The sequence below is a fragment of the Macaca fascicularis genome, chromosome 11, assembly GCF_037993035.2.
Source record: "Macaca fascicularis isolate 582-1 chromosome 11, T2T-MFA8v1.1".
NCBI classification, from domain to species: Eukaryota; Metazoa; Chordata; class Mammalia; order Primates; family Cercopithecidae; genus Macaca; species Macaca fascicularis.
Window position 1 is genome coordinate 81,777,045 of NC_088385.1, and position 23,427 is coordinate 81,800,471.

General features: G+C 34.5%; 1 protein-coding gene across 2 annotated transcripts in view; it reads right to left on the reverse strand.

Moving 5' to 3' along the window:
* Window positions 1–23,427, reverse strand: part of KCNC2 (potassium voltage-gated channel subfamily C member 2) — a 269,322-nt gene that overhangs the window by 11,263 nt on the left and 234,632 nt on the right. The gene's annotated exons all lie outside the window — the stretch shown is intronic.

Below are 23,427 nucleotides of genomic sequence, written 5' to 3' on the forward strand. Positions count from 1 at the left end.
CCATATATATGTGTGTGTGTGTGTGTATGTGTGTGTGTATGTGTGTGTGTGTGTGTGTGTATATATATATATATATGGATATGGCCTACAGTTTCCTGATTAAATCTCCAGCTCCTCTGTCTGTTACTCTTGAATGTAGTGTTCACTGGAGCTGTCATAGGTCCTCGGTCAACAGCAGCATTCTTGGGGACCTGCTGTCTCCTGCCCTCCCCTTGCTCCTACCCACAGTAGATTTGAAATCCCCTCTTATGCTAATGCCCTGCTTGCTTTTCCTCTAGATGCTGAGAGAATGAGTGGCCATCGAAAGCAATTCTGTTCATCAGACAAGAGTTCTTCCCATTTACACCACATCTGCAGTGAATTCCTCCACTGCAGTATTGAACCTTTTAAAGTCATCCATGAAGGTTGAAATCAACTTCTTCCAAACTCCTCATAGGATTGATATTTTTACCTCCTCCCATAAATGACAGATTTTCTGAATGTCATCTAAAATGGCAATTTTTTTCCAGAAGGTTTTCAACTTACTTTGCCCAGATCCGTTAGAGGAATCACTGTAGCAGTTATAGCCTTAATAAATGTAATTTTAAAATAACAATACTTGAAAGTAAAAATTACTCCTTAACTGTGGGCTACAGGATAGATATTGTGTTAGCAGTCATGAAAACAACATTAATCTCCTTGTACATCTTCATCAGAGCTCTTGGGTAACCACATGCGTTGTCAGTGATCAGGAATACTTTGAAAGGAATTTCTTTTGCTGAACAGTAGATCTCAACAATAGGCTTAAAATATTCAATAAACCATGCTGTAAACAGATGTGTTGTCATCTAGGCTTTGATATTTCATTTCTAGAACAATCGCAGAGTATATTTAGCATAATTCTTAAGGGCCCCAGTATTTTCAGAAGGGCTAATGAGTATTATCTTCATCTTAAAGTCACCAGCTGTATTAGCGCCTAAAAAAGAGAGTCAGCCTGTTCTTTGAAGCTTTGAAGCTTTGAAGCTGGGCATTGACTTCTTCTCTCTAGCTACGAAAGTCCTAGAGGGCATCTTCTTCAAATAGAAGGCACTTTGGTCTACATTAGAAATCTGTTGTTTAGTATAGCCATGTTCATCAATTATCTTAGGCAGGAGAACTTCAGCTGGAGAACTTGCTGTAGCTTCTTGCATTTGCTTCATTTGCGCTTTTAGGTTGGAGATGGTTTGATAAAGATAATTTATTTTCTTAAACCCCATGAATCAACACCTACTAGCTCAAACTTTTCTTCTTCAGCTTCCTCACCACTCTCAGACTTCATAGAATTGAAGAGGTTAAGGCCTTGTTCTGGATTAAGCTTTGGCTTAAGGAAATGTTTGATCTTTTTTATTCAGAACACTCAAATTTTCTCCATTAAGCCATAAGGCTGTTTTGCTTTCTTATAATTTGTGTGTTCACTGGAGTCACACTTTTATTTATTTTTTTTAGAGACAAGGTCTTGCTCTATTGTCCAGGCTTCAGTTCAGTGACACAATCATAGCTCATTGAAACCTTGAACTACTGGACTCAAGTGATCCTCCTGCCTGAGCCTCCCAGGTAGCTGGCACTATAGATGTGTACCACCACACTTAACTTTAAAAAAAAAATAAGTTCTCACTATGTTGCCCAGGCTGGTCTTGAATCCTGGTCTCAAGCCATTTCCTCAACTTAGCCTCCCAAAACTCTGGGATTACAGGTGCAAGCCACCACACCTGTCCTGGAGTAACACTTCTAATTTCCATCAAGAACTTTTCCTTTGCATCCACAACTTGGCTACTTGTTGCAAGAGGCCTAGCTTTCAGCTTATCCTGACTTTCAATGTGCCTTCCTCACTAAGCTTAGTCATTTCTAGCTTTTGATTTAAAGTGGCTCTTCCTTTCACTTGAACATTGTAGAGCTATTAATTGCCCTAATTTTTTATTGTTGTTTTAATATTTGCTACTACCACCAAGATCTGCACCTTCAGTGGCTCCTCCCAGGCCCGTGTTCTATTAAGGGACACTGCAATGGCCCTTCTGCTCATCTTGACAGAGCGTCTTTAGGCTTAAGAGATCTGGGCACTGCTCCACCATTCCTGCTCTAGTTCCTCTACTAGCAATAGCTGCATATTGGCTCAACTCCTAAGTACTATCCATTTTCAGGGGCAGTTGAGTACTCAGTTGATTTGTTGCACACTCCTTAGTGGATTCTGACTTCTATGGTCAATGTACTGTTGTATAATCAACTAGCCTAATTTCAATATTGTTGTGTCTCAGGGAATAGGGAGGCCTGAAGCTAAGGAGACATGGAGCAATGTTCAGTCAGTGGAGCAATCAGAACACACACAACATTTATCAATTAAGTTTACTGTCTTATATGGGCATGTTTTGTGGTGCCACAAAACAATTACAATAGTAACATCAAAGATCACTGATCACAAATCACTGTAACAGATATAATAATAATGGAAGTTTGAAATATTGCAAGAATTACCAAAATGTGTCACAAAGACCTGATGGACTTGCTAGAGGCAGGGTTGTCAAAAACTTTCAATTTGTTCAATATGCAATATCTGCATGGTAAAATAAAGCATAGCACAATAAAAAGAAATATGGCTGTATACACTATTTATAATGTATATCCCTACATATAATATATATCTATGTATAATAAATGTACATATTGTTATATATCTGCAAATATATATGGTGAATATATATCCATGAGTTGCCAAATCTGTTTTCACATCATTATGAACCCTCACAAACATGCCAGCAAGGAGCCATGATGGCTGTGCATACCCAGGAACAGAGTTGATTAAAAACAACTGTCCCATTTACACAATGATACTGTGTCATATGACAAATAAATAACAGCAACCTGCCTATATGTAAAATTTTGACATCTTGCTTCTCATGAATTTTTTTAATTTTGATTTTTTAAATTCATTGACTTAAATATCATTTAACCTGATTACTGAGTTTTGGCACCAATTTTTAAAAATTAACTCATTTATTTTAAAATGATTTTCATTGTATACATTTATGGGGTACAATATGACTTTTTCATATATGTATATATAATGGAATAACCAAATCAAAGTAAATAACATATCTTCATCTCATAAACATCATTTCTGTGGTTAGAACATTTACAATCTACTTTCTTAGCACTTTTCAAGTATATAGCACATTATTATTAACTATAGTAACTCTGGTCTGTAACAAAATAAATGTCCAGAACTTAATCTTTTCTTTTAACTGAATCTTTGTATATTTTGACCAACGTCCATCCTAGTCCCCAGCCTATGATAACAACACCCTATTCTTTTGAGTTCAACTTTTTCAGATTCTACATAAAAGTGAGATCATACAGTATTTTTTTCTGTGCCTAGTTTATTTTACTTAGCATACTATCCTCCAGATTCATCCATAGTATCTCAAATAGTAAGATTCCCTTTATTCTAAGGCTAAATCTTATTCCATTGTATGTATCCATCCCAATTTCTTTACCTATTCATCCATCAAGTGATATTTAGTTTATTGTCATATCTTGGCTATGAATGAATAATAATTCGCTATTACAAATAATGCTGCAGTGAACATGAGGCTGTAGATACCTCTGTGACATAACTGATTTCATTTCCTTTGGATATATACACAGAAATGGAATTGCTGGATTATGTGGTAGTTCTATTTTTAATTTTGAGAAACCTCCACACTACTTTTCATAATGGCTGTACTAATTTACATTCCCACAAACAGTGTGCAAGGTTCCCCGTTCTCTATATATTTGCCAATACTTGTCTTTTGTATTTTAATAAATGCTCTTCTCACAGGTGTGAAGTGATATCTCATTATGGTTTTAATTTGCATTCCCCTGATGATTAGTGATGTGAACATTTTTTCCTATACCTATTGGCCTTTTGATTCTCTTCTTTTGAAAAATATTTATTCAGGTTCTGTGCCCATTTTTTAATCAGTGTATTTATTTTCTTTCATTGAGTTGAGTTCCTTATATATTTTTTACATTAACCTTTTATCAGATATATTGTTGATACAGTTTGAATATTTGTCCCCACCCAAATTTCATGTTGAAATATAATCCCCAGTGTTGGAGTTGGACCCTGGTAGCAGGTGTTTTGATCATTGGGGAGGATCCCTCATGAATGGCTTGGGCCATCCCTTTGGTGATAAGTGAGCTCTAGCTCTGAGTTCACATAAGATCTGGTCATTTACAAGTATGCAACAGCTCCTGGCTACTCTTTCTCTCACTTGCCACTGCTGTGTGGTATTCCAAAGCATAGCAAAGGCATCCCCTTTGCCTTCCACCATAATTGTAAGCTTCCTGAAGCCTCCCCAGAGGCTGAGCAGATATCAGCACCAGGCTTCCTGTAATGCCTGCAGAACTGTGAGCCAATTAAATCCTTTTTCTTTATAAATTACCCAGTCTCAGATATTTCTTTACATCAGTGTGAATGAACTAATACAATGGTTTACAAATACTTTCTCCTGTTAAACAGATTGTCTCATTAATAGGTTGCTGAATGTTTCCTTTGCTGTGCAGAAGCTCTTTAGTTTGATGTAATCCCATTGGTTTATTTTTCCTTTTGCTGTCTGTGCTTTTGTGATAACATTCAGTAAATCTTTGCCAATACCAATATCATGGAGACTTTCTTCAATGTTCTTGCCTAGCAGTTTTATAATTGTAGATCTTACAGTTAAGTTTTTAAATGATTTTTAATTGATTTTTTATATGGGGTGAGTTTCATTATTTTGCATGTGGTAATCCAGTTTTACCCACCACCGTTTATTAAAGAGATTGTTCTTTCCCCGTTGTGTGTTCTTGGCACCATTATCAAATATCAGTGGACCACAGAATGTAGGTTTATTTATGGGTTCTCTATTCTTTTCTATTTGTCTATACGTTTGTTTTGGTGCCGCTACCATGCTGTTTTGATTATTATAGCTTTGTAGTTGACTTTGAGATCAATTGGTGTGATGTCTCCAGTTTTTTTCTTTTTGGAAAAAAATTTTGAGTATGCAGGGTCTTTTCTGGCTCCATGGAAATGTTAGAATTGCTATTTCTATTTCTGTCCAAAAATGTTATTGGGGTTTTCTGGAGGATTGCACCGAACTTACAGGTCACTTTGGGTTGCACAGATATTTTTGCACTGAATTTAACAGTGTCACCTGTCTTACCTTCATCTCGGCCCTAATTAGGCAAGTTACATAACTGCTCTGTGCCTCAGTTTCTCCACCTAAAACTGTGTTGTTTCTTATAAAACACTTAGAACAATATCTGCCAGCAAACAATAAGTACATAAAAGATGTTATTGTCATTATTATCATTAACATTAACCTTTTTGTCTTACCTCTGCTTTCATTTTCAGAAAATGTAATTCTTCTGAGTAATATCTTCCTGGAGATCTGCATCCACTGGAGAAATGACTCAAGGTAGTATGAACCACAAAGCAAAGATTAGGATTACACTGATTTAATAAGAAAATATACTCAACATGTCATTATCATGGCTAAGAAACAGATTTTAGAATATTTGATTTTCATTAAGGCTCCTTAGCCATAGAGCCTGGCAATTCAGTAATAAAGCATGACATAGCTAAGAGAAGAACAGAGGAATCATTCTGTCTTTTTGAGAACATTCTTTGAATTGATTCCTTTTCGATATTCTTAAAGAATATGCTGACTCAATTTATAGTTATTTCAATGATGTAAAGATGCTAGAGAAAGGAGTGTGAAAGCAAGAAAATGACACACTGAAAGAAGATAGTCAAGGTCTGGCGCTCTTTCTGGGTATTAGCTACCTCTCCTTGCCCCTGCTAGCCCAGTTCAGTGATGTCAGAGCCAGGCTATGCCTCTGCCACAGGAATTAGAATTCAAGTCCTTCCCCTATTGGGAAAACAGGCTCTCTGTACTTATGACAAGATTATCAGCATGACAGGAACACTTTGTGTTATGCCAATAAGATATTATTTTTCCAACAGCTTCAACAGGGAAATATATTATTCTTAAAAATTTAGAGAGAAATAAAAGTTCTATTTATGTTTTCTGGCAGATCTTATTTCTCTATTTATTTGCACTTTGAATAGCAGAGTTCCCTTTCATGAATATTCTAATCAGATTGAAGATATCTTCCATAGCAGAGTTCCCACAAATGGCAGTACCAAGTATAGTAGAGCAACAAATATCTGCCTTTGGCAGCAGGTGAAAGTTCTGTTTTTCACAAGTAGTTCCAATGCATCTTGGGTACTCATATCAAGAACCTCAGACAATTTTAAACAAAGAAGAGCTGTCATATTTTGCCTCCACATTTGCTGTTACATCAGGATGAGTTTTAGAGTCTCTGGCTGTTCTTTCAGTAATTAGTTCATTTAAATATATGAAAAATGTAAATTAGGATCCTACTGTTTCTGAAAGAATGAGCTAACTTTGTGAATGACTGAATAAATGAATGACCCGTTGACAGAAATAGTACAAAATGTCTGACATGTTTTCTTATTTTTGACACCCCCAGTTAATCTTCCATGGCAATAAAACTTGTTCAGTGAAAAAGACTATTTTTTTCACTGGTAAAAATAAAATTAGCCTAAAATGTCACTGGAACAGTTTTGAACTGGGGAAAACATGCCAGCTTGAAGAAACTTTTTTCTGTCAAATATTTGGTTAGGAGAAATGACAGAACCAGCCAGTAAAAAAAAGCTCCACATTTTAAAATAATAGAATAAATCTTCTAAAAATACAAAAGTGTATCAATTACCTTTAACTAACCATTAAACATTTAGCCATTTATATTAGAGACACTCAGTACAGATCTTAAAGGAGATGTGCCCTATCAATAATGCTTAATACCATTTCTTGGACTCTGGCAGATAATGACTTGAGATTTTTAAGGCATAAGAAATTCTATAGCAGACTAAACACGTTTTATCTTCTTTACTCATTTAAGGTAAGAGAGAAAAAATGTATACACTGCTCTCCATGTGACAAAGATATACTTTGAGGATTCTGTGATAATTATATCATAATCTCCATCCTGAACTGAATTATAGTACAAAGGATGAGACAACCAGGCCATCATGGGGCCACTAAATAAGTGCTGCGATAGGCCTAGGGGAAACCTAGCCTTGGAATGAGAGGATGAGGAAAACTTTTTTGGTATATGTGGTGGCTAGAAGAATCATAACTAACCCAGGAGTTAATTATAATCCTTCATAAGTAGATATGAATATTCCTGAAGATTTCAAACTGTGTAAAATATGCCAAATTGTGGTACCTGCTATAATTACAGATCCTTTTAAGAGAAATTATCCCAAACCACTTCTCCATGTTATAGCTCATGACTGAAGGGCAACCATTTCTTGGGCTCTTATCTTGTCATCTGCCCAGCCTTAAAGGTTGACCTCTACAATAGCAGTACGATAAGTAAATCATATTAATGTTCTTTAAAAAGTAAAAGAGTTGGCAGTTTTGGCTGAAGTCCAAAGAATGCCTTGAGAAAGGCAAAGAGATAGAATAGAAGATACACACAATGTGAGGTTCTAAGGAAACAGGTAATAGCAGTAGACTCTCCCTGTAGATACCATGTTGAAGATGTGGCAGTCAAGAGTAATAGGGAAGCAACTATGTTAAGGGGAGAGAAGCAGAACTGGAAAAACAATTCATAAGTCAAAGGCAGAAGAAAGGAAGGAAAGTTCTGTTTCTAAGATCTCAGCTATGGGTCAAGCTTCAATCTCCATAAGACCCTCTACCTTTAAATCTCTCATATTTATTGAATCCCTGCCTTCCTTACTGATCACGGAAGTAATTTTCCATTATTTAAAATAATATGAGTGTCTGTCCCTTTCAGCCAAATGGGTCTAACTGCAACAGAAGTTATCAATCTTGTTTACATCTACAGAAAAATGTTTTAAGATCCCCAAATTATTCATAATAATTTAGTAAAAATACTTCTCAAGGAAAGGGGGCAAAAGCTTAAAACAGTAAATATGTAGGACAAGACTATGTAACTTAAATATTAAGTGAAATTATTGGTATTCAATTTTATTCATAAAAGAGGAGAAGAAGAAAAACATCTCTTGCTAATATCCTGCTGTGCACACTGACATTTAAATAGATATGGAAGAACCGTGTGTCTACATTGAGTTCCTGCTCACTAATCAAAACTGCTGTGCATCACCTCAGAAAATGGCTCTGCAGTCCTTCAGGCCAATCTACATAACTTTAACGATTTTCATGGTTAAGTGACTCAGAGCAGATCTTTTCCCTAGTCATTTTAGAATCTTCATTGAGTTCCTCGCTTTAGTGGACAAAGCCAGGCCCACCCTGTGATGCTTCATTATTCAGTTATAAAGGATAAGAAAACAGTGATTAAGCAACTCGTGTATTATGTGCTGGGCCCTCTCCATAGGCCTTCTTATTTAATCTTAACCATAGCTTGGTGAATTTAGGTTACCCTTCCTTGGCAAATAAGAAAACTGACATTAGAAATTTGCCCAAAGGTCACACCATTAGGATTTGAATTCAAGTTTGTCTGACTCCAAATCACCTACTCCATGCTCTCATCCAAACCCACAAAGATATTTTCTGTTCTCATGCTTGGTTTGATCCCCAACTGACTCTTTTACGCTGAAACACTAGACACAAGGACACCAAGAGCTTCAGATGCCATAGTGGGTCAGATAGGCACAACCATGATACTGAAGAAGAAACTGTTAGAAAAACATACTAGGTAATGGTTAGCTGTTCTCAATAGACTATTCTGGTGTGATTTATCTATTTTTTCTATAGAAATTTTCATCTAAGAAGTTAATATTCATAATCTAACAGAAGTCACTGGCCAGTCACAAGTTAAAAAATGCATATCTTACTTCCTTAACATTCAGTCTTTTCCTTCCTTTTTTAAGTAGAGGGGAAAAAGAATAGGGAAGTTTTTCTCCTCCACCTTTTCCATTTTACATTGACAATATCCTTATGTTTGTTTCTCATTATCCACAAAGTCAGGCTGGGGGCAGGCAAGAGAGAGATGATTAATTTTGTTCAAGCCTATCTTTAAAATCCACTGTTCTTGTTAGTTATTGCTGTGTAACAAAACATTCAAAACTCAGTTACATTTTTTTAAAAATCCACTTTATTAGGCTTACAATTCTGTGGGTCAAGAACTTTGTCAGGGTTCAGTAAAGATGGCTTGTCTTTGTGCCATGATGTCTGGGCTTCAGGCAGGGTAGTTCAATTGTCAGGATATGGTGGAAAACCATGTGTTCTTGGACCTCACTACTGTTCGTTATGGCATCTGCTGGGTCTGGAATGTCCAGAATGGCTTCTTCACATTCATAGCTAGTGTCTAGACTTGGATGTCAAAACAACTGGCAGTTAACCAGTATTGCTTTCTTTAAAAAATATATCATCTTCACATTTTACATGACTATTTTGGATTTCTTCATAGTGTGGACTTCTCAGGGTGGTCAGACTGCTGATGTACTGTTCCACTTCTCCTAAAGAGAACTTTTCAAGAGACAAGAAGTAAAATCTAGCAGATTCTTAAGGTCTGAGTTCAGAAATGCACGAGGTTTAATTTCTACTTTATCCTCTTAGTCAAAGTAGTCACAGAACACACTCAGATATGAAGAGAGATGACATGAACTACTGGGAGGGATATAAAAAATGCATGCTTTCCATCTGCCACACCTTATCTCCTGCATCTTTCCTCTCCATTCTACCTGTGTCACTATTAGCATGAAGTCCTTATTTAATGAATACTTTTAATTTTTTTTAATTAAAGACTTACTCTGTGCTACCTACTGTGCTTATATGATAAGGAAATAAATAACATGCATAATAGGGGTTCTACTCCTTACTAACTTGCTGTGAAAAAAAACATTTACTAACTGAGCAATTCACTTCTTCTCTGATCCATTTTTGTCAGTTGTAATAAATGTACCTCACAGAGATGTTTTGACAATGAAATGAAATAAGACAGGTAAATTGCCTAACACAGTACCTGAAATATATTAGACAGTGACCAGTCAAATTTCCCTTTCCTAAATTAAGATAATTATGGTTAATGTGTATAGTTTAGATATGCATATATGTGTTTTAGGGGAGGAGAAAAAATTAAAGTAAAATTCTATTCTGGCAATGCCAGTAGCATAACAGAAATAGATTATTTCATGCTCCATTTCTGGAAAGTGTGGAGTAGTGATGGATAGGTTTATTTTGGGACATTGAGAACCTAGCAAGTCTACCATCATTTAACAGTGGAAAGAGAAGCAACCTAGGAAAACACTCAAATAGTAATAATCAGTTAGGCCTAATGCATTACTTTGTCCTACACACAGTTCTCTTCTCATTTATGGCAGTCTTCCTTATATTATAGCAATGTTTGATCATAAATGAGTGCAAACATTTTTATACCACATTATTACCATTTAAAGAATAAGACATATTAAATTCACTTTTGTTTTACATTCTATAGCACTTATAATAGTAGTTTGCACGTAGTAAGTACTCAATAATTAATTGATCCATCAATTCAAGGGGTAATAGTGACAGTAGACTAATAATATAGAGATTTTGCATTTTTAGTATATGTTCAGTTCAATGCTTGTTCCTATTAACAATAGGTACTATAATGTAACCATGTTAATTTATATTTTAAAAGTTTAGGTATATAATAAATTTCTCTCTTAAAGGGCAAAAAGAGGTTAAACCTAGACATGTCTACACAGAGGCCAACTGACCATATGTTAGGAATATTAAGAAGGAATCCTTTCCATTGCTGGGCATGCACTGGCTGTAATTCTATACAAAAATCACAATGTGCTAAGTGCTGGACAAAATATAGAATGTAAACATAGTTCCTGCCTTGTAAATATCTAAAATAAATTACACTAAAAATTATCCTTTTATTTAACTAAAACGTAGTTGCCCTACCCGGAAGAAGATGATTAATGTACAAGAAACTGCTAAAAGCCTTCAAACGGCTGTGTTCCAATTACAGAAATATGATCATGAGTCTAAAATACAAATAGAATTGCATACAATCAAAGGATGTTATGGCAGTGTTTTCTATTTGAATCCAGATTTTCAGAAACCAGGTCAATGGTAGCTAGGGGCTTTTCTATTAGGTCCAAAGGAACTTACTTAAATCTGTCATTGTTAGTTTTCATAAGTGAAAAATGCCTTAGTCTGCTGTTTACATACCTTTAGATAAACTATCCAAATGTTGCCAAAACTACTGTAACTGAAAATTTATATACAGAGAAATATCTATAATCCTAATCAGAGGATTAATTTACATCTTTGAAAAACAATACCAAGTTAGAATGGAGAGAAAAGTTCATGAAATATTTTGTGTGACCATGATACCTAACAAACCTAACACTGTGATTACTAAGTGCCCACTCCATTTAATAATACAAGAAAAGTGTCTTTTATTGATAATACACACAGTTTGGTTTCCTTGGCTATACAAAACAAAATTCAACCATTATACTCCCTTCTAGACATCAAGAAGAAAAATGATGTGGCCTGAAATTGATTTCTGAAAAGCAAGAGGGAAACCAAACATCTGAATGAACAACAACAACAAGAAATTTAAAATATATAAACACTGGTGTTGTAACAAAGATGGACTGAATTGTGGGCCACTCTCCACTTGGTAGCTGAAACCATTTGAACCCTATGTTCTTAAAATGCAGACAATCATTCCATCAAGTTACAAGATAATTTAGAGACAATAATGAAATGAATGAGGTATAACTAAGTAAAATGTTGGTTATGTTGTTAGAAAAACTAGACCAGTATATGTAAAGCAATTAGAAAATGTGGAATAGTTTGTTATTCAGTATTGAACTATCTGGTACAGATAATAGGTCTCTAGGAGTTCAAAGAAGGGAAGGATTCATGTAGCATAACATGATTTTGCAAGACTGCAGAGGTTTGAACTCTGAGTCCCACAGGATAATTAGGATTTGGAAAGGAAAAAAGATTTTTAAAAATGTTTTTATACACTTTCCAGATGGAAAGACTATACGACAAAAAGAAGAAGGTAAATAATTTTATTATGTACAATGTGTTGGTTTTCTTATCAGTAAAATAGGATAAAATTGTATAAAATTGTTTTGAAAATTTAAAGCGATAATATGTATGAAGAATTCATGTTAAGCCTGAAACATCAGCCTAAGAATTTAAATAAAATACCTTTTAAACATACACCTAAGAACTTAATAAAAAGGATTGCTTAACAAGAGTTTGTCAGTTAAAAATTAAATTAATAGGAGCAAACAGTGTTAACTGGTTGCCACAGACTGAAAAAGCAAATAAAGGTTCTACTATGTAGCTTAGTTTTCTGTTCCTGGAAGTGACGAAAACCATTTCGTTACTTATTAAGGGGAATATGAAGCAATGTCATATTGTGAAAGTTGATGTGATGAATTCCTACTAGCTCTTCCTTTAATCTTTGAGTTTTCAAGTTGGCGTGGCTCTATCATGGACTACCCTGAGGTTTCTGAAGAATGTGAACCATTCCTTATCTCTAGAATATAATAAGAAAATGGTAATTCCTGTTATTACAAACTTCCTCAGAAACTTGCAGAGTATTTACTTTGCTGAACTTTGGCTATGGGTGTGTTTGTATGTGTATATCCGTGAGTGGGGGTGGGTATGTGAGTTGTGTTTTTTTAAGAATACTTGTTGTCTGAATGGGGCTTAACATAACTTTCTCAGAAAGAAATTTTACTACTTTATTTTTCTACTTAGAAGAGAGAAGTTTTTTTAATAAAACCTTAGTCTATATTATTATAGTGCCAAATGATAATAATCCACCATGGAAAAATTCTTAAACAATACTTTTGTTAAATTAATTTGAAATGTATATAAAAAGAATGTCCTAGGCTAAAATATCTATAATATTTTTTCTTTAAAGGGCCAGATGGTAAATATTTTAGGCTCTGTGGGCCATATGGGCTCTATTGCAACTACTGAACTCAGTCATAACCATTGTAGAAAACACACAGATGAATGGATATAGCAATGTTACAATAAAGCCTTATTTACAAAAGCAGGTTATAAACAGGATGAATTTGGTCCACAAGCCTTGGTTAGACAACTCCTGTTCTAGGAGCACAGTTGAAAATATTTCTTATATAAATTAGATGGCTTCTCAGATTCATAGTTTTAAAAGTTATCTGCAAAATCCCCAAGGATTTTTGAAGAAAGGTTTTCTCTTTAGATACTTGCATACCAAGGGTTACCTCTGTGATAAGTTAAGACTCCCTTTTAAGAAGTAAATACTTAACTAAGTCTGCAGAAACTTCTTTGGAAACATGACTCTCACAATTAGACAACATTAAGAAAGAAAAACACAGCTGGATAGAATACTGTGGACTAGTAATCAATAGAATTGCTGGTTATGTCATGTGAGGACAATAGATCTTAATTTAGTTTCATTCTCTTCTCCTCTTTTCACACTATATACTCTTCTTTATCTCATAATAGTACATATTAAATATGTCATTGCTCAAAACCACATAGTAGACATATTATATTTTTGAGGATGATTTGGTTGTTATAATTTCAATGTTTCATTATGTCAAGCAATCTTTATCCTACTTTTTTTGTTATGAGAATTTATAGCATCTCTTTCTTCCCTCCTAACACAGAACCACAGGTTACCAGGGTATTAGCAAAAGCTTTCTCAGTGTGATGAGGTAGGATTTTCATTTGAATTAAAAATTAGACCTCATTGAGTAGAGCATATTGAATAGGATAAAGAAGATATGTGTCTCACTTCTGAACAAGAGAAAACATCTTAATATTATATACTTCTGTCATTTGACAGAATGTATTGCATCTTAGAAATATATTAACCAATTGTCTGCTCTTGAGACAAAGATTTTTTCCAATTATTTGCTATTTCAAATAATGTTATGATGAATATTTAAGAACAAATCTGTAAGTACTTAGGAAAATTCCTGGAAATAGAATACATCCAACTAGTATTTTGAGTTTTTTCCTCAAAACTTTGGATTGGTCTGGGATATTATTGTTTTAATTAATTTTGCCATCTTGATATGTAATAGTATTATAATTCAAAGTTGTTTAACCTATATTTTATAAAGTTTAAACATTTTTATGTTTATTTGTCATTTGTATTTAATCATTTAAAACTTTATTATTTCAACCAATATTTATCATTGTCTACTTCGGCTAGAAACATTAGAGGGTATTTGAGAATACAAGGTTGATGCCCTCTAAGAACATATGTATCTGTCAATCAATTAATGGACATTTACTGAAGGTCTTCAAGGCACTGAGTATATAGAAGTGAAGTAAAAAGGCCAGGCACAGTGGCTCACGCCTGTAATCCCAGCACTTTGGAAGGTCATGGTGGGTATGATTACTTGAGGCCAGGAGTTTGAGACCAGCCTGGCCAACATGGTAAGACCTCATTTCTACTAAATTACAAAAAATTAGCTGGGCATGGTGGCATGCATCTGTAGTTCCAGCCACTCGGGAGGCTGAGGCAGGGGAATCACTTGAACCTGGGATGTGGAGGTTGTAGTGAGCCAAGATTGCACCACTGCACTCCAACCTGGTGACAGAGCAAGACTCCGTCTAAAAAAAAGAAAAAAGAAAAGAAATGAAATAAACAGAAAGTCTTTGTCCCAAGGAGGAAGGGAAAAGATATTAAATATATATATGTTAATGTATCATACATTTTTTAGATACTAACTATTTGAAAAAAGCAAGAGTAATATGACAGAGAATTATAAGGAAGTCTAGAGGGAGAAGCTTGTTTACTTACATGGGCCTGATGAAGTAGCATTGAAGTTAAGACCTCAGTGATAAAAGGAAAGTCATGGTGTCTGGAGGGTCTTTAAGTCTAATGCAAAAGCAGTTATAAAAGGTTGTGATATAGTAATGAATTTACTGTCCTGGAGGATTAGGAAAACAACAAATGAAGCCAGAGTATGAAGCTGTGATTGGAAGGAAATGAAATCAGAAGCTAAGAAGTAACTGGATCATGCAGGACCCTATAGGCCAAATAAGAAGCTGAACTCTTTTTTAAGCTTAATAGAGAGCTACTTAATGTTGAGTAAGGAAATGATCAGTAACTTTCTGATAAATTGTTAGAAAATAGAGTAAAATGAGTAGAAGCCTTGATGAAGTAGTAGATCCAGAGGACAAAATAATAGGTAAAGCTAAAGAAACAAGATTAGTCTGAATGCTTTAACAAGGAATGAATAAAAAAATAATGAACTATGGGATTGTGTAAAGAGACCAAACCTATGGCACAATGGCATTCATGAAAGAGAGGGAGAGAGAGCAAGCAACTTGAAAAACATATTTGAGGATATTGTATTTTTTCATTTTTGTCTGACTGAGTTGTTTCAAAGAACCAGTCTTCAAACTCTGATATTCTTTCTTCAGTTTGACCTATTCTGCTGTTAATAGTTCCAATTGTATTAGAAAATTCTCGAAGTAAGTTTTCAGCTCTATCATATCAGTTTGGTTCTGTCTTAAAATGGTTTTTTTGTTTTCCAACTTTTTTATTATTTTACTGGATTCCTTAGATGCCTTAGTTTGGGTTTCAACTTTCTCCTGGATCTTGATGAAGATCATCAAAATTCTATCCAGATCCTGAACTCTATGTCTATCTTTTCAACCATTTCAGCCTGGTTAACCATTGCTGGATACTTAGTGTGGTCATTTGTAGATAAGAAGACACTGGCTTTTTGAGCTGCCAGTGTTCTTGCACTGTTTCTTTCTCATCAACATGGACTGATGTTAGTTTAATCTTTGAAGTTGCTATCATACTTAAGGATATTGTCCACAAAAATATCCACAAGCTCACTAGAGAAATTGATATCAAAATTCAAGAAATCCAGAGACCCCTGTAAGACACTACACCAGGTGACCATCCCCAAGATACATAGTCAACAGATTCTCCAAGGTCAAACTGAAACAAAAAATATTAACGGCAGCTAGAGAGAAGGGGCAGGCCACCTATAAAGGGAACTCCATAAAGCTAATGGCAGACTTTTCAGCAGAAATGCTACAAGCCAGAAAAGACTGGGGGCCTATACTGAGTATTCTTACAGAAAAAAAAGTGCTAACCAAGAATTTCATATCTGGCCAAGCTAAGATTCATAAATAAAGGATAAATAAAATGCTTTTCAGACTAGAAAATGCTAACTGAATTCACTACTACCAGACCTGCCTTGGAAGAGGTCCTTAAGGGAGTGCTAAACATGGAAACTAAAGAATGCTACTGGCCACCACAAAGCACACTTAAGTACATAGACAATGACACTATAAAGCAACTACACAATAAATCTGCATAACAGTCAGCTAACAACATGGTGACAGGATCAAACCCACACATATCAATATTAACCTTAAATATAAATGAGCTAAGTGCCACTTAAAAGGCACAGAGTGATAGATGAATAAAGAAGCAAGACCTGACTGTATGCTGTCTTCAAGAGACCCATCTCACATGCAATGATACCCATAAGCTCAAAGTAAAGGGATGGAGAAAAATCTATCAAGGAAAAAAAAAGAGCAGGGGATGCTATTCTAATTTCAGAAAAAAAAAACTTTAGACCAGCAAACCAACAATGATCAGAAAAGACAAAGAAGGACAATAAACAATGCTAAGGGATTAAATTAAACAGACTTAAATATTTTAAATATATATAAATTTAATGCTCAAGCACCCAGATTAATTAAACAAGTTCCAAGAGACCCACAAAGAGACTTGGATAACCTCAAAATAATAGTAGGAGAATTTAATACCCTACTGACAGTATTATACAGATCACTGGGACAGAAAACTAACAAAGACACTTGGAACCTAAACTCAACACTTGATCAAATGCACCTAACAGATGTCTATAGAACAGTCCACTCAACAACAACAGAATATACATTCTTCTCATCTGCACATGGCACATACTCTAAAATAGAACACATGGCTCAACCACACAACAATTTACAACAAATTAAAAAAATATATACTAACCACACTTTCAGACCACAGCATGGTAAAAATTAAATTAAATACTGAGAATATTTCTAAAAACCCAAAATTACATGGAAATTAAACAACCTGATCCTGAATGACTTTTGGGTAAACAATGAAATTAAGTCAATTATTAGTAACTTTTTTGAAACCGATGAGAAAAAAGATACAACACATCAGAATGTCTGGAATAAAGCTAAAGCAGTGATAAGAGAAGAGCTTATAGTAATAAACACTCACATCAAAAAGTTAGAAATATCTCACATTTACAACCTAACATCACACCTAGAGGAACTAGAAAAAATAAGAGCAAACCAACTCCAAAACTAGAAGAAAAAAAGAAATAACCAAAACCAGAGCTGAAATAAATGAATCTGAGATGTGAAAAAACATACAAAAGATCAACAAACCCAAAACTTAGTTCTTTGAAAAAATAAATTAGATTGATAAACCATTAGCTAGAATAATGAAGGAAAAAGAGATTCAAATAAACATAACCAGAAAAAAGAAATGGGACATTACCATCAACCCCACAGAAACATAAAAATCTCTCAGAGGCTATTATGAACATCTCTATGCACATGAACTAGAAAACCTAGAAAAAATGAATAAAGTCTTGCAAACATACAGTCTCCCAAGATTGAACCAGGAAGAAATTGAAACCCTGAAGAGACCAAAAATGAGTTCTGAAATTGAACCAGTAATGAAACGTCTACCAACCAAAAAAAGCCCTGGACCAGATGGATAAAAAGTCAAATTCTACCAAATATATAAAAGAGTTGATATCAATCTTACTGATACTATTCCAAAAAAATTGAGGAGATGTGACTCCTCCCTAACTCGTTTTATGAGGCCAGCATTATTCTGATACCAAAACTTGACAGTTACACAACAAAAAATAGAAAACTTCAGGCCAATATCCCGGATGAACATAGATGCAAAATTCTTCAACAAAATACAGGCTAACCAAACCCATCAGAACACCAAAAAGCAAATTCAGTAAGATCAAATAAGCTTTATCCCTTGATGTAAGGCTAGTTTAACATACATAAATCAAAAAACATGATTCATCACATAAACAGAACTAAGAATAAAAAACACATGATCATCTCAATACATGCAGAAAAAGCCATCAATAAAATTCAACATTCCTTCATGCAAAAATCCTTCAACAACTAGGCATTGAATAACATACCTCAAAATAATAAGAACCGTCTATGACAAACCCATAGCCAACATCATACTGAATGGGCAAAAGCTGGATGCATTCTCCTTGAGAACTGGAATAAGATGAGGATGCTCACTCTCACCATTCCCTTTCATCATAGTGCTGGAAATCCAGTATTTTATTGAGGATTTTTGCATTGATGTTCATTAGGGATATTGGTCTAAAATTCTCTTTTTTTGTTGTGTCTCTGCCAGGCTTTGGTATCAGGATGATGTTGGCCTCATAAAATGAGTTAGGGAGGATTCTCTCTTTTTCTATTGATTGGAATAGTTTCAGAAGGAATGGTACCAGCTCCTCCTTGTACCTCTGGTAGAATTCAGCTGTGAATCCATCTGGTCCTGGACTTTTTTTGGTTGGTAGGCTATTAATTATTGCCTCAATTTCAGAGCCTGCTATTGGTCTATTCTGGGATTCAGCTTCTTCCTGGTTTAGTCTTGGGAGAGTGTAAGTGTCCAGGAAATTATCCATTTCTCTAGATTTTCTAGTTTATTTGTGTAGAGGTGTTTATAGTATTCTCTGATGGTAGTTTGTATTTATGTGGGGTCGGTGGTGACATCCCCTTTATCATTTTTTATTGCATCTATTTGATTCTTCTCTCTTTTCTTCTTTATTAGTCTTGCTAGCGGTCTATCAATTTTGTTGATCTTTTCAAAAAATCAACTCCTGGATTCATTGATTTTTGGAGGGTTTATTGTGTCTCTATCTCCTTCAGTTCTGCTCTGATCTTAGTTATTTCTTGCCTTCTGCTAGCTTTTGAATGTGTTTACTCTTGCTTCTCTAGTTCTTTTAATTGTGATGTTAGAGTGTCAATTTTAGATCTTTCCAGCTTTCTCTTGTGGGCATTTAGTGCTATAAATTTCCCTCTACACACTGCTTTAAATGTGTCCCAGAGATTTTGGTATGTTGTATCTTTGTTCTCATTGGTTTCAAAGAATATCTTTATTTTTGCCTTCATTTCGTTATGTACCCAGTAGTCATTCAGGAGCAGGTTGTTCATTTTCCATGTAGTTGAGCGGTTTTGATCGAGTTTCTTAGTCCTGAGTTCTAGTTTGATTGCACTGCGGTCTGAGAGACAGTTTGTTATAATTTCTGTTCTTGTACATTTGCTGAGGAGTGCTTTACTTCCAATTATGTGGTCAATTTTGGCATAAGTGCGATATGGTGCTGAGAAGAATGTATATTCTATTGATTTGGGGTGGAGAGTTCTGTAGATGTCTATTAGGTCCACTTGGTGCAGAGATGAGTTCAATTCCTGGATATCCTTGTTAACTTTCTGTCTCGTTGATCTGTCTAATGTTGATAGTGGGGTGTTGAAGTCTCCCATTATTATTGTATGGGAGTCTAAGTCTCTTTGTAAGTCTCTAAGGACTTGCTTTATGAATCTGGGTGCTCCTGTATTGGGTGCATATATATTTAGGATAGTTAGCTCTTCCTGTTGAATTGATCCCTTTACCATTATGTAATGGCCTTCTTTGTCTCTTTTGATCTTTGATGGTTTAAACTCTGTTTTATCAGAGACTAGGATTGCAGCCCCTGCTTTTTTTTGTTCTCCATTTTCTTGGTAGATCTTCCTCCATCCCTTTATTTTGAGCCTATGTGTGTCTCTGCATGTGAGATAGGTCTCCTGAATACAGCAAACTGATGGGTCTTGACTCTTTATCCAGCTTGCCAGTCTGTGTCTTTTAATTGGACCATTTAGTCCATTTACATTTAAGGTTAATATTGTTATGTGTGAACTTTATCCTGTCATTATGATATTAACTGGTTATTTTGCTCATCAGTTGATGCAGTTTCTTCCTAGCATCGATGGTCTTTACATTTTGGCATGTTTTTGCAATGGCTGGTACCAGTTGTTCCTTTCCATGTTAAGTGCTTCCTTCAGGGTCTCTTGTAAGGCAGGCCTGGTGGTGACAAAATATCTAAGTATTTGCTTATCTGTAAAGGATTTTATTTCTCCTTCACTTATGAAACTTAGTTTGGCTGGATGCAAATTTTCTGAATAACAAGAGTGAGTGATATGTTCTGTGATGAGACTGAAGAATGAAGGGAACAAATTTCCCTGAGAACAGATGTGACTGAGACACTTTTTTGAGGGGTTGGAGTTGATGAGAGTAAAGGAAGAGTTTCAAGTGGTATAAGAATTAGTTTATGGGTATGGGATATGATCATCTTTTATCAGGGTTCCAAACAATAGTTATGTCACCTTCAAATAATCCATAAAAAACAGTAATCAACTGATAGTGATCCCAGTACTCTCATTTCATGGCGAAAACATCCACAGTCCTTAGTACTGAAAGAATTTAGGCTTTTCTTCATTCATTAATTATTTACTAAAAATCACTGAAGCAGTAGCAGTCATGGTGGGTGCTAGAATTATAAAATAAAGAAGAAATAATCCCTCTCCTCAAGAAGCTTACTGTTGGATAGAAAGAGGCAGAATATATGTATTTTTAAATTTGTCTTTAGATTAAGTACAACTAATTATGTGTAATTTCTTAAAGTATTAATCACCCTTATTTGTTCTGTGATCAATGTTCTCATTTTTAGTATTTCAAAAACTCCATAATACTATGATTTTTGCTAAGTCATAATACTATGATTTTTGCTAACTCCATAATACTATGATTTTGCAGAATTCTACACTGAATTCTGGCCTAGATAATAGCATCAAGAAGCTAATGAAGTGTGTATTTTTGAAAGGGACCTTGTGTAATAGGAATTCTTCTAAGACAAATCCTAAATACACCTGAATAAGGGCCTAGGTTCTTCAGTCCATTCCCTCTCTTTACAATGCAAAAGTTCCCTTATGTTATTTTAGGATGGCTTGGTTGGTCCCTATTTAGAGCAAACTGAGAAAAGTTGTTTGCTTAAAATGTATGCTGGACATGTCAGAAGTAGTCAGGTTTTGTCATGCACTCATTTTATGACAGATCCAGGCCACGGACACGAATCTTGGCAAATATCTTATAAATTATAGCTGTGCTGAAACCTACAGCAATGGCTTTTAACTCAGGCTCACCTACCAAATATTCTTGCAAAAACAAAAATGATACAGTGACATAACAAAGGAATGCAAAATGCAATTTCTTCAATGTCTAAGTACCAAGCATCCAATAGTAGTCTCAGATTTTTTAATAATCTGTTTAATTTTCTTTCCCAACAAACCTAAAACAGTCACTATCCATAGAAAACAATGTTATGTTATGTAATGCTTTTCTTTAAAGTTTAACAGCCTTAATTTTATAGTCCTAGCACAGTTTTTATTTCACAAAATTTTATCCCCAAAAGATTTGACACTAAGTCATTGTTTGTTTCATAATGAGTAATTATTTCATAATCTTGAGATTCTAAATGAAAATGTTCTGTATTATTTAGATCCACTTTGTAAGAAGGCAAGTAGGAAAGGACCTTCATTATTTGGAAGAAGAATTTATTTCTCTATACTCACCAATTTAGAAAAAAATCTTTCTATGTTAACTGTTTAGGCCAAGAAAGAGATTCTTCTCAGATGTTTGATTGCAGTGACACTGAAGAGTCTAGTATAAATCAAATCTAAACCAGGAAGAAAAGTCTTTTTTGATAAAAGCCTTTAGGTTTTACCCTAAAGTGTGACATAAGAATCTGTGTTTAACTAGTACATTAAGTTTTCACGCTTAGATAAGAATTTATGTTAGTTTGTATAGCTTCATTTAAAAGATCTTTATAGTTTGTGCAAATTGAAAAAAAAAAGAAAACTCTAAGCTAATTTGTATTAGCTATTTTTAAAAATTACCATTTTCTTCACCTTTTCGAATTATCATAGTCTTATTATATATTTTAATTAAGTTTCAAAAATTTTATATCTTTTCTAAAAAACGTTTGCCAATAAATGACTAACTTCAGTCTACCAAGAAAGATGAATTTTTCCTTTCTTCACCTATTGTTGCAGGATATTGTCTATGGACAAACAAAGATTTTTAAATCAATTCCAAAACTCCTTAAGAAAAAATGCATTTTCAGTTAAAATAAACAATCTGTGAAATCTGGTACTGAAAACATAACTATTTAGTGGGTATTTTGTGGACAAATATGAAATAATGTAAGTATTTCTAATTTTCCAGTATTGTTAACCAACATCCTCCATTCTTCCATTCTTAGTTTTGAGATAATGACTTTCATATAAATAGTATCCTTAGTCAGGGGAACAGTTTCAATGGGTACAACAGTATTCTTATAAATAGCATTGAAAAGAACAAAATTTGTCTTCATTCTGAAATATTTTATGCCAAAATAATACTAAAGACTTGGGTTTGATCTGCTTCAAAATGAAAAAAAAATTCCAAAGAAAAATAATTCCAAATAGCTTCACCTTTTAAAAATGCAACCACATAAATAGAAACAACAGTATGGAAAACAATTTAATTTTTAAAAAGAAAATAACTATTTTGCACTTTGGCTATGATAGGGAAATTGCATCTTTGCTATTAACAACTAACCTGGATAAAATATGAAACAATACTTCAAACATTCTGGAGAAAAGAGGAAACACATGAAGAAACCATGATATTCATGCTGTCTTTCTGTCTAAAGCCACATTCTTGAACACACGGCATGCAAAAGGAATCCAAGCAGAGCACAGTTGTATCACTAAATTTAGGATATACCGAATCAATTTTGTGACGAGGCCGAAGCAGCTATTGTGTAAAGTAGAGAAATGCAGAGGAGAGAAATACGCAGAGAAGAAAGTTCCAGGAATTTGAATAGGGGTTACCTGAGTCTTTGGAAGAATAATAACCTGTGTATGCTCAAGGTTAACCTCACTGAAGCACACCAAAAACGTACCATGGAACTGTAAACTCAATACTCCCAAAGCTCTCAGAGGATGGAGAGATGCCCAAATTTTAAGCAGCTAGAGAGAAGAAACTCTGATAAACATCTAAGTGTTCATTAGAAACTCCAGAAATTACACCTTAGCAGTAAAGTAGCATTAGAAGTTACAGCTATTCTATGTGTCCTAACAAAGGTTAAAATTCTCAAAAAAGTAAGTTGATCCACAAAAATGCTTATAATGAGAAGAGAAGCAAAAGATATTTAAAAAGACCCAAATGGAACTTCTAGAGATGAAAAATGTAATATATAAAAAAATTTACAAGATAGATTTAATATCAGATTAGATAATACAG